General features: G+C 46.1%; 1 protein-coding gene across 3 annotated transcripts in view; it reads right to left on the reverse strand.

The window, feature by feature from the left end:
* LOC115060994 (cadherin-6-like) overlaps window positions 1-7,024 on the reverse strand; it is a 46,409-nt gene extending 39,385 nt beyond the window's left edge. Inside the window, exon 1 of one of the 3 annotated variants that reach the window (XM_029529201.1) lies at window positions 6,941-7,024. The gene's annotated coding sequence lies outside the window, so the exon portion shown is untranslated. The other 2 variants (XM_029529202.1, XM_029529203.1) reach the window with 2 other exon arrangements.
* Between the last annotated feature and the right edge of the window lie 2,669 nt (window positions 7,025-9,693).

Consider the following 9,693-nt stretch of genomic DNA (forward strand, 5'->3'; position numbering starts at 1 on the left):
TTTGCCATCGTCTTCATTAGATCAAACTCAATTATTGCAGAGCACTTGCAGCTACTCCGTCCGTTTTTGTTCTTAGGCTGCTGGCTTTAGCGACTTGAAGGTCCTCTGACAGGTCCTCACGCATTTGTCTTTGACGGACAGCAGCGTCAAACAGTAATTGGAGGCCTTTGAGACCTGTACACATCCGTTGTCAGTTATTCATGTCCAAGCACTGTGTTCAGCTGCAAGGGGGGTCTCAGAGTGACCTTTTCTCAAAGGGGGGCGGGTTTCCCCTTCTGTCTGAGAGACGCCCTGGGTATTATTCAGCCCGATACAGTGGAGTACTGTTATTACTGCATCTCCCATGTTGCTGCAGAAAAGCTCATATTGTGTCCGTCCCCCAGGACTATCCGGTCCCTGAATGGTTAGGCGCGCTTTGATTCGGGAGGTAGTTTGTGGGGACGTCCCTTCTATTTCCCCCCTCGTTCACAATGAACCATCCTAATGTTTCAAGAGGTGGCAGAACAATGGCATAAACCTCTCTTTTTCAGTCTCGGGATAGAGAGTAAACAGGACCTTTACTGATGTATTTGCCTGTTCATCTACAGAACCTCAAAATACAGGCGGCACATTGTACACAAAAAAAAGAAAAACCCAACAAAGGCATTCTGCAGGACAATAGCACAGCGAAGGAAACAGGCGCACAATGGAGTCCAGATATCATTCACAACATAGACAGGAGACCATTATCCACAGAAGGAGGGGCCCATCTGAAGGTGACAGGTCTGGGCGACAGAGGAATTGTGCGCAAGGTGCTGCCACCAGGATAACAGCCTCCCTGAAGCCTAACCTATAAGGACAGGTTTGTGTAGCGCCACTGGCTGCTGGGTTGTGGTGTTACACGTCATCTGCCATAACCTGGGTCATTACTCCTGCAGGCTGTTAGAGGGGAAAATCACATCACTCTGCTTTCGCCGCTGCCAAAGAAAACTGACACGCTACAAGTCACACAAAGACACACCTCAAATATGCACACGCATGCACAAAGGCCCCACAAACACCCTCCTCGCTGTCACCGTCATGTCTTGGAGCCAACAAAAAAAAAAACAAAAAACAAACAAACAAAAAAAAAAAAACACATAATTACACACACACAATCTATCACATACTGTCAGTGGTGTCTGGGGGGGTTAACATACCAAGTGGCATCCTAACAGCGTCCCACCAGCCAGTGTTGCCTGAAGCTGACAGCTCTCGCTGCGGCTGCCTCGCAGGAGTAAAGTAAGCATCATTATCACCTTCTCTCGCCATACCTCTCTCTACTTGGAACAAGCGCCAAAGCTCTTTCAAAGTCTCCCGTCTTTTATCCGCCGGCTGACCCTTTTCCCTCCACCGCCTTCTGTCTTCATTGTACTCCAGTCAGACACTAATGCTCCTCGTCCTGTGGCTGGACTCTCTGATCTCCTATTACCCTCTCGTCATCCGACAGTCAATATTACCACCCCCCCCCCCCCCCCCCCCCCAACAAACCCCGACTCATTCCCGACCGGTCCTTCCCTCTGCTTTCACAAAAGTCTCAAAAGTCAGTCAGACAATGTTTGCCCCCGCCTCTCCATCCCCCCATTCCCCTTCCTCCACCCCTTTCATGCACTTGCTCATCTTCTATACTCTTATTAACTGCCTGTCATGTTCTGCAGCCTTCCCCCAGACAGTGTTTAGCGTTCCTCAGTCCACTTACTGCAGCCGGAGTTAAGCCGCTGTGCTTTGCACAGACAGGAATCCAACTAGAGGGGGAAAGGCAGGACCTGCGGACATGATCTGTCTGTCGCACTCATTCACACTCTTCTTCCTCCTCCTGCACCAGCTCCCCCACAGCAGGGATGGAGCACACACATCCTACGGGATGTTACCTCCAAAGCAGAGCAGCAGCGAAGGAAATAACTGAAATAACACAAATCACAATTTTGAAAGTCAAAAATGAAATTGGGATATTTCCCATCATCTCCCTGCGTTTGGCAAACGCTTAAATTTGAGGAAACCATCTCAACTAAGACACAACACGTACGTTGGGATCATTCCAGCTCAGAGGCTTGACCTTTGACCCCGACACATACGTGACATTCTGCAACAGTATCTTGCAGGTTGTGATAAAAAAACCTGTCCACAGAGAGACATATAAACACCTGCCAAAGTGCTACAAACCACCTCTGTGGGAGTTCTCGCTTCCAATAAGGTGTATCCAGGACCATGAAAACACACACTAACACACACAAACACACAGATTGAAGGTGAAAACAATGCCAAACCATGCCGGTGCAGCTGGTAGTCAGCGGGGACATTTTTAGTGGAAGTTGCATTGTCACCTTCTGTCAGCGGGGCGTCTAAAAAAAATGAATGAACAAAAATTTCCATGAAATTTGGTGGCGAGATCAGCCTGGAGGTGAGGAACAGGCGATTAGATTTTGATGGTGATCTGGATCTGCGATTTCTACCATTGGAAGTTTATTGTTTCCTCTCCACGTACCGGATGTCGAGATTAAATTCCAAATCCAATCTAAAGCCTAACAGCACACCAACATGATCAGGAAATCGATTTCACCTCGAATTTAAGCAAGAGGAGAATCCTCAGCGTCCTTGAACGAGGCTTCCTTTCTACTTTTTGCTGATATTTTTTTCGTCGCCACCGGGGCAGAATTCAACTCCCAGGCACGACTGGGATTTGTTTGGTAGCTACAATGCTGGATTTGTCATCTGCCCTCCATTCTTCTTCACCTTCCCCTTCCCAGGGCAAATGGTGTAAAAAATGAGACGTGGCTGGTGGATAGACTTTCATGCCCCCGCTTTACCAGTGTCATTTCCGCAACTCTGAAATTGTGCCATGGTCTACAGGGCTTTGTTGTAAATCACTATCTCCCACTGTCAGACTGCAGTCTGGTGCACACTGTGGATGCCTGGCTTTCTGCTGCCTCCTGGGTGACTAATACGTCTTGTTAAATTGTGCTGAGAAGCGTACGGAGAACTGTACACCTTCCCTCCTTTGTACTATGTTTGTTTACTTGCATTTGTGCCGATGCGCTGCTTTTGCGTGCGCCTACTTCAAAATGTGTTGTTCGTTCCCGTGTGTCTACGTTTTCCTGACTGAATGGCTACGTTCGCAAATATGCTCACTAAACTCCACAAGTCTGTCAGGCTTTGTTGGGAATTCAGTTAGATTGCTGTTCGGCCAGCTTCTGCACACCGCCACTACAGTATTGTAGTTGTGAATCTATGTCTCAGCCACTTCGTAATTAGAAAAGCTGTGGAGCCAAGCCACGGTTTGGGGGGGGGGGGGGGCTGCAGGCAGACTGCATTATTCAACATTGGCAGCAATTTACTCCGTTTCCCACCCCAAAGACATGAATCTAAGTGATTTCATAGTCACATCCGTGCTTGTGTGTTTCACCGTACAAAGCTGGACTCTCCTCTCATCAGCAGATCTTCAGCCATGTACTGTATGCTCTTAGCTTCATCCATCACCGTGCATACAACACAGAACACACCGCATCTTCCCCAACCACTTTGAAAATAGATTTATGAGTACATTTCTGTGTAATTGGTGTTCTCCTGCACAAAGAAGGGAGGCATAATTACCCATTGTTAAGTGAGGTGTAAACTGTCTGATCCATGTGTATTTATCTTCTCAGCACAGTGAGCAAAATAAGCCTTTTTTTTGTTTTTTTATTTAAGGTGGGTTCGTGTCTGTAGACCCCTCAGTGATGTTCTACTCTCATGGCCACCAGCCAGCTCTTAAAATCCCCCCTTCTTTTTTTTTTTGCTCAAAACCTGTCGAGAAAGCTTTAAAAGAAGCCGAGGCTTAACTGCATCCTCCGTCTAATTCGAATGTCTTTTTTAGGGGTAGAAAAATTCAATCTGAGACTCGGGTTGACCTTCAGCGAGGAAGGTGGCAGCAGCTCGCGCCAATAAGTGGATTTAGCACACGTCACAATTCCCGCTTCCGTGTGAGAAATTACATCTTTATTTTGGTTTCAGCCGCAGCTACAGTTGTGAGGCTCTGCTCTGTGACTAGCCGTCTCTGAAGGGAATGTGGCTCATTAGCACGGAGCAGTTATAAAGTTGCCATTTTGCCTGCAGGAAATTTGCTGGAGTGGCCACAAGAAGCCTCTGGAAATGAAAGAAAACGTCACAGTAAGGGGAGGAAGAAGAGAGAGAGAGAAAAAAGAAAAACACCATCTAATCTGCCATTCTTCTTGAAGTGGCTAAACAAGCCTGCCTTGTACAGCAGTGGGCAAAAAAATAAATGAAAAAAAAAAAAAAAAGAGACAAACTCGGTTGGCTGGCACTGAAAGCAGCATCTCCAGATAAATATTTGGCACGAGAAAATCTTTCAAAGGAATCCCCGGGGCACTAAGAGTACAAACCACGGCGTGATTTATTATCACATCATATAGACCGTGACAAATGCACTCAAACAATCAAGGTGCACCTAGTAAACTACGATCACCCGGGGGGGGGCTCTCTGCCACTGACTTCAAACGTTCGAAAAGCAAAGGACACACAAATCAGAGCCACGCGAGCTCGACATACGTCCACGAGCGGCCGAGCACAAGCGGGAAAGAAGGCCGGGGACGCTCCCACAGGGGATGGGAGGGAGTGCGTCGGCTCACACGGCAGCCACCGGGACATGGCTTTTATTAGCTCCAGATGCCGCCGTGCAGCCAGACTCGAAACATTCAGTATGATGAGCAGGGAGCATCAAAAATAAAAGATAAAAAAAAAAATGATGCCGCCCATCTGGAGCACAAATAATGTAATCAGTTCGGGTCAGCGGTCATCATCGGCTGGCCGTCGGGTAAACCCACCAACCCTGTGACGTCAGCATCTCACGGGGACGGGCAAGAGCTGGCCTCGGGAGATTGAGACGCCGGCTTTTTTTCTGCGTGTGTGTGTGTGTGTGTGTGTGTGGAATATCCCCCAAACTGCTGAATGCACAAACCGACAGAGTGAGAGAAGGGAGACATGTGAAGGGCTGTTTATTGTAATCTAAAGCTCAGCTGCAAAGAAATATGCAGATGGCTCTGATGTGTCAACCCCCCCGCCTGTCAAATCAGCTCTGCAGCATCACCTTTCACATCTTCATACATTTATACTTGGTACTGTATGTTCCCTACACAGGATCTCTATTTGCAGATCCTTTAAATATTCAGCACCTGCCGTGTTTTCTGTATGACTTTGATCAGTCACAGATTCCACCCTGTCCCTTTCATCTCTGAACTTCAAACCCCCGTATGAACAACCTGGACCACAAAAACCTTCTCCGGTTCACATGATCTTCTCCTTTCACCATGCTGCTCCCCACGATATCAAAACAAGCCAGAGATAGATCAGAGAAAGATTTGGGAAAAAAAAAAAAAAAAAAAAAAGAGGAGTTAAACTAATCTCTAAAAATACATCTAAATCTACATGGTTGCCCAACATCCTCTTCATGAAACTCAAATCCTTGTTTGTAATTTAAAAAGTGTGTGTGCAGCTGAGTGATTATTGCAGAATATTCCCCCGATAGTTTGTCAACCGCCACCCCCACTACAACTTCCTGGCCGCCTTCAGGCATATTACCTCAGGCTTACACTGAGCCGGCGCACTAACCAACATGGAGCAATCGGCAGGCAACAGGAAGGACAGCGAAACTTTCCAAAGCACTGGATTCAATTTTCAGCATCGCACACGGGCCCGTTCAGGCTCTCAACACTTCTCTCTCTCTCTGTCTCTCTCTCTGTCTCTCTCTCTCTCTCTCTCTCTCTCTCTCTCTCTCTCTCTCTCTCTCTCTCTCTCTCTGTCAATACCTCCAACTTTTTGAGCAAAGAAGCCAAGTTAATTCTTTCACAGGGCCACCTGCATTATTCAGCCGGAGCATTAAATATTCACAGCCACATCACTGATATCATCTTGTTGTCAATAACGCTGGAGGACATGGTGTTTTTAGAAAAACTTGAGTCAACTCCAGGGGTGCGATCCCAAAAAAGATAGACAGGAAAGATTTTTTTAATAAAAATAAAAAAGAGACTCTTTCAGCTACAAAAAAAAAAAAATAAAATAAAATAAATTAACTAAAAAATAGAGCAGCAGAGCATCACTGTGAAACTGCAGGCGTCCACAGATAGACAGCCATCCACCTTCATCAGAGCATGTGGGACAGCATGCATCGATTCACATCCCGTGGATTTGCCACTGGCTGCAGCAAGATCATCCTTATGGAGGAGGGGGGGGGGGGCAGCAGGATGAGGAGGAAGAGGAGGAGCAGGGGAGGGGTGGCGGTGGTTGTGTCAGCTCAGCCTCACGGACCAGATAGAAGGAAGCGATGTAGAAATGGTGATGGTGGTAGGGTTTGTTTTTTTTTTGGGGGGGGGGCATCAAGTTTTCAAACGTGACACGATAAACCAGAAGGAAGCTCCGAGTCCGGATCAGCGCCGCGCCACACCGTGAGCCATCCAGGCTGGGGGGGCGCAAACGCACCTACTGCATCGTGTCGGACCCCCCCACCACCACCACCTCCTCCTCCTCTTTCCCTTTCCTTTGGTCAGGGTGGATATGAGGGGAGGGGGGTTAAAAATGACCGAGAAGAAACGCAAAAAAGATTTTTTTTTTTTAAAAGTTGATGAAGCGGCGGAGAACCGAGAATCAAACAAACAAGTTCCGATTCCAACTCATCTCCAATTCAAAGCTCCTAAGTTATTCCCACTAATTAGCCCCGAACAGTTACGGATTTTCACCCCCACCATTAGAATATACAAACACAAACAACCCCCGAATCAAAGCGACACACAACTGTTTTCGCGTCAGACACCGAGCGTGTTGGACACACAAAAACCACGGCGGGCTGAAGTTACGAGCCAGAGAGAGAAATAAAAAAAGCAAATATCTATACAAAAAAATAACAACAACAACAAGCATCAGATCAGCTCACCTGACAATGAAGTTATCTGGGAGGGGGGGGGGGGGGGAGGCGACGCCGGAGCCAAGTGTGTATCCGACCGCTGCAGATTTTGTGTTCCACCTTCAGCTGCGCGTCTCAGCCGCGCTGCATCACTTCTCGCTGTGTGTGGATGTCAGGGGAAGGCTGTGAGGGGACTCAACCCTCCCATTGGCTGCCATTCACAAGTCCCCGGCAGAACAAGGCACAAAAAAAAAAAAAGGAGGTGGGGGGGGGGGTAAAAAAAAAAAAAAAAAAAACCGGATCGACTAAAACAAAAGGAAGATGGAAGAAAGAGGAGATCTGAGCTGAGCTGCGTTTCACTTCAATGACAATAAAAATATTTTTACACACACACACACTCATATACATTTACACAATCCTTAATTAACAGACATTGAGTGTCGCCTCAAATCATTCAGCGTGTGCTTGTTTTTGTAAAACCGTGTCAGGTAGATCACGTATGATTACAATAGCTAATTAAATTTGGGCGGCTCAGCATGAAGCCAATGGATAAATGCACTAGCAGATATCATGCCATCACAAATTAGCATGTGTTTTCATATATAAGCATTTCCTCACCTCACCATGTTACTGCTGCATCATATATATCCTGTTTTTGTATTATTAATTTGGATGTATTGGAGAAAAATCAGCCAATTAGGTAACTAACAGTCTGATATAGCTGCCTCTCCTCAGCTACTGCTGCTGCACTTCCTGCTGTTTCTGGCACCATAATGCTAATTCTTAGCAGCACACGTGTTGTTATCATAAGTGGTTTTAGCCTCACGGAGTCATCAAATGCACTCAGGTGGCAGTTTATTAGGTTTAGATGGCGAAGTAAAACAGTGAAATGGTCCAAAACAGGAAGAAATCACAGACAGTTGTTTTGCCGCCTGAAGCTTTTTTTATGTTATGCCGAGTCTCAATTTGTCTACTTCCATACTTGAACTTGCGATTTTGGGCGTTTAAGTGCCTTCATGCATTCGTGTTTAAACGCTCGACGGTCTCCATCGTGAAGCGCCATTTGCGTTTGTAGATTTGCTGTCTTTTTGTAAAGCACATTTGGAAGAGAAGGCGGAGCTAAGCGAGAGACTGAAGCCATCTGCTACTCAGGAAAATTAAGTGAGAAGTAGCGCCTCTTTCCGACAGATTTGTTTTTGTACATTTTGAAGTGACAAATGTGTGATTTGATGCCACTACACACCTCCTATTGATGGGTTAACCTTCTGGAATTCATTGTGTTGCGTTTGTGATTTGGACTCACAAATATCAAACTCCGTTGACGTTTCACGGCTGCTACTACAGCTAAATGTCAGACTTCCTATTTTGGACGGCGGTTGGATTGAAATCTGATTACTGACCGAGCCCGTGAACTGTGGCATTTTATAAGTAATCAAACTAATGCAGCTCATAAACGCTTCATCCAGCTCTCTGCCTGGACCGGATTACTCCCTGTGATCTGTATTTTGTGTGTGTGTGTGTGTATGTGCGCGCAACGTTGTTATCATTCCTGAGTCTGGTCTTAAAAATCACTTTGCTCTCTTATGTTCACGTTGCTTTGTTGTCGACTTTAAGAGAAGGAGAGGAATAAAAACTTGGCGGTGTCCAATTTTAAAGAAGATCGAGCTGCTCTGATGAGGAGGAAGGTCACGTCCATTGAAGTTTGACAGCTAAATTGACTGGACTCCCTGTAAGCACACCAGGTTTTCGCACAAAAAGTACCAGCCTTTTATGAGAAAATAAGACAAAAACGTGAAGCAGGCTGCCTCTGAGTTCACCTCAAAGCTACACGCTGACTACAACACTTTGTTTCTACTCAAGTCTTGCTGGTCACACACTTGAGTCAAGTTCTTGCACTGACAGAATATTGTGTCTGGCTGGTCACGTTACATCACACCTCTCATATTTCATTTGAAGAGCATCCGTTTTGGCCATCAAACTGAAAAATTTAGAGCCCCACAGACTGAAAAGGGACTCGGCGTTGTTGTTGGGTTAAATATAGTGCTATTTTGTTGTTGTTGTTCTTGTGCGGATCTGTGTACTTCTTCTTTCTAAAAGTTTCCTGATTGTAAAACCAAATCAAAAATAATTGGTTGTTGAAGGCTGATTTTTAATAGTGTGGATGAACATTTCAGTGACACAACCTGCAGTCGGGCGTTTTCCGTAACCCGTAATGTCGTAGTGTTTTGTGAAATGCCATCTTGCTGTGTTCTGTGAAATGTCGTCGTGTTTTTTTGACCTTCAGGGCCACCGTATGTCGCGGCCGCTTTAAGGTGCACCCAGATGTGTTTTGATGGATTACACTCAATGGGAACATAAACACATATCAGCCCGGCGCTCATTTAATCATCTTGGTGACGACCGGTTAATCACGGTCGGGTGTTTGTGCGCGTCACAACCTTTGAGCCAGTGTTGACCTTTCGGAGACGAGAAGAGAGCACGGGGGGGATTAACACCGGTGAACAGAGATACAACATTTAGTCCAGGCAATGAGGTTTTAATGTGGTGGTGGTGGAGGCGGGGGGGCAAAGCGCACACAGGCAGACGGTGCAGCCCCAATCAGTCACATAATTAAGTTGTGATGTCGTGAAAGCAGTTCGGTGTTATCTTATCATGATGAGATACTGAAAATATAATCACAAGTAAACAAAGTCTGATTTCTGGAGATAAAGGGATAATTAAGTTGTGATCTTAAGATAACAGGAGCAAAATAAAAAAATTAGACTTTGGCTGCTCTCTGCTGC

Source organism: Echeneis naucrates, chromosome 20, assembly GCF_900963305.1.
Source record: "Echeneis naucrates chromosome 20, fEcheNa1.1, whole genome shotgun sequence".
In the NCBI taxonomy this organism is placed as follows: domain Eukaryota; kingdom Metazoa; phylum Chordata; class Actinopteri; order Carangiformes; family Echeneidae; genus Echeneis; species Echeneis naucrates.